Source organism: Aplysia californica, unplaced genomic scaffold, assembly GCF_000002075.1.
Source record: "Aplysia californica isolate F4 #8 unplaced genomic scaffold, AplCal3.0 scaffold01063, whole genome shotgun sequence".
In the NCBI taxonomy this organism is placed as follows: Eukaryota; Metazoa; Mollusca; class Gastropoda; order Aplysiida; family Aplysiidae; genus Aplysia; species Aplysia californica.
Genome location: NW_004798333.1, coordinates 98,455 through 101,729, shown reverse-complemented (window position 1 = coordinate 101,729; position 3,275 = coordinate 98,455).

The following is a 3,275-nucleotide window of genomic DNA, read 5'->3' as shown; positions in this document are numbered from 1 at the left end:
CGTGTGTAAATGTATGTGTGTGTATGCTTGTATGTATGTGTGTGTGTGTGTGTGTGTGTGTGTGTGCGTGTGTAAATGTATGTGTGTGTATGCTTGTATGTATGTGTGTGTATGTGTGTGTGTAAAAGCATGTGTGTGTGTGTGTATTTGTGTGAATGTATGTGTGCGTGTGTGTGTGTGTGTGTGTGTGTATGTATGTGAATGCTCGCGTGTACGTAAATGTATGTTATTTTACAGAACGTAAGTGAATAGATATAGTGATAGGCTTGACTGATATTTTAGAAACAGCCGAAAACCCCCAAGGAAACTGCAGACACACAGTAACAACGTACCTTCGGTGTTATCAAGAGCGACAAAATGAATGTTCCGAAGTCACAGAGGAAGGGTACTCTGAGAAGCAAGAAGAACCAAGATAACAAGCTCAGTGTTGTTCAACTTCTGGACAGTTTCTTCTTGTTTACAGCGGGGGGAGGGGGGGGTATTTTCTTTTTTTTCTTTTTTTTTGTTGTTTTGTCTAAACAATTAAAATGAAAAACGTGTTGTGAATCCCATTCCACCCTTCACGACCCTCCGCACCCCCCTCTCTGTCTCTCTCTCTCTGTCTCTCTCTGTCTCTCTCTGTCTGTCTCTCTCTCTCTCTCTCTTTCTCTCTCTATTATCCAATACCCCTGCAATACAAATGCAAACACACATACGCGCGCATTGACAAATTCTCTGTGTACCTGCATCCCCCCCCTCCCCCCCAACCCGTCTCCCCTTGCTGGTAGATGTATTCTCCCATCTTCCCCTCTTGTCTTCAACATTCCTTTCCCTCTCCTTCCCTTCCCTCTCCTTCCCTTCCCTCTCCTTCCCTTCCCTCTCATTTTCCCTGTCGTCTCCCTTCGCTTCCCTTCCCTTCCCTCTCCTTCCCTTCCCTTTCGTTTCCCCTCATTTCTCTTCCCTCTGCTCTCCTTCCCATCCCTCTCCTTCCCTCTCCTTCCCATCTCATCCCTTCCCTCCCCTTTCCAGCCCATCTCATCCCTTCCCTCCCCTCTCCTGCCCATCTCATCCCTTCCCTCCCCTCTCCTGCCCATCTCATCCCTTCCCTCCTATACCATGTGCTCCATCACACCTGACTGTGTCATTAACTGCACAAATATTATTTATTACTGGAACTTTTTTGATAATAATAATAATAATTAATGATAACAATAATGATAATGATGATGATACTGTCATTATGAGAATGCCCTGGGGTGATCCGTTTCGAAAGTGACTGATGCCATGCCGCTGGTTCGTCTTGGCGCCAGACAGGAGAACTTTGGACACAGGATCTGGAGTATCCAACAGGGATTACGTCCCCTTAAACGTGATATTAAAAGAATTCTTTAACGGTTGTCTGCCTCTCTCATTTTTCGCACTCAAATTTTCTTCTTTTTGTAAAAAATTAATTTTTGTATATTTCCTACCACTTGTAAATGTATACTAATGGCTTTTTATTTTAAAATTCATCATACTCTCACACACATTTGCTCGTTGTTTTTTTTTCTTCACTCTACAAGTAATTGTTTACGTTACTAATTTTTGCTCACGTTGACAATGAGGTCTCAAATTTGGATATTGTGACAATATATAACTGTCTCTTTGGTTTGTGATTGCATCAACTGTTAACAATATTTTGTATGTGACTTTATTTTCCGTCGAATCAAAGTCATCTTTTTGTCTGTATGTTCTACAGCTTTCTGAGAGTGTGTCCGTTGGTTTTTCATCCTCTTTTGTTACTAATGACTTAATTTGTACATTAAACTCGTTGTATAATATTGTCACTCACAATTTATCATTTAACTTTGTGGCGTGTCCTCAGATCTCTGTCGTAATAGAACCTGAACGTAGCCTGTAAACGTTGTGGTTGGTTTTTGTTCTCACTCCGTGCGTGGTGTGTTGTGATTGTGATAGAGAGCGTCTCCTCTCTGTCCGGGTGTGTTGTGATTGTGATAGAGAGCGTCTCCTCTCTGTCCGGGTGTGTTGTGATTGTGATAGAGAGCGTCTCCTCTCCGTCCGGGTGTGTTGTGATTGGGATAGAGAGCGTCTCCTCTCCGTCCGGGTGTGTTGTGATTGTGATAGAGAGTCTCTCCTCTCTCTCCGAGTGTGTTGTGATTGTGATAGAGAGCGTCTCCTCTCTGTCCGAGTGTGTTGTGATTGTGATAGAGAGTCTCTCCTCTCTGTCCGGGTGTGTTGTGATTGTGATAGAGAGTGTCTCCTCTCTGCCCGGGTGTGTTGTGGTGTGCTTTTGTCTACACGCTGTTGTGATGTGTTGTGTCTACACATTGTTAGGATGTGTCGTAATGTGTTGTGATGTGTTGTGTCTGACACTGTTGTGATGTGTTGTGTCTAACACACTGTCATGATGTGTCGCAATGTGACGTGATGTAATGTGTCTACACATTGTTGTGATATGTTGTAATGTATCGTGATGAGCTGTGATGTGTGATGTCTACACATTGTCATGATGTGTCGTAATGTGTTGTTTCTCCTCTCTATCACGTTGTGTTATCATGGTGTGTTGTCATGTGTTGTAATGTGTCTACACACTGTTATAATGTGTCGTGTCTTCACATTGTTATGGTGTGTTGTCATGTGTTGTAATGTGTCTACACACTGTTATAATGTGCCGTGTCTTCACATTGTCATGGTGTGTCGTGATGTTTTGTGTCTACACACTGTTATAATGTGTCGTGTCTACACATTGTCATGGTGTGTCGTGATGTGTTATGTTGTGAAACACACTGTCGTCCTGTGATGTGTGACACACGCTCGTGTTTTGTGTCGCGTCTACACGCAGCCATGATGTTCGTCTCCACACTTCGCAGCATGCACATCTCACTCAGCGGTTGCCTTTTGCACATTGTCACAGACAGCTTGCTCTCTTCTTGTACAGCATGACGTCATTTATTGTGGTCACCACTTTGTTCACTCGTCACTGTAATCACTGTAACATAACAACCTTTTTGTATGGGTCATTTATTGTGGTCACCACTTCTTTCACTCGTCACTGTAATCACTGTAACATAATAACCTTTTTGTATGGGTCGATCGTTAGTGTTGCTTTTGTTGGGAAGGACTTCTGTAACGAGTGACCACCCTAAAAAACACAATGAAGAAGAGACCTCTAACCCTAACCCTAACCCTAACCCTAACCCTAACCCTAACCCTAACCCTAACCCAAACCCTAACCCTACAAACACAATGAAGAAGAGACCTCTAACCCTGACCCTAACCCTAACCCTAACCCAAAC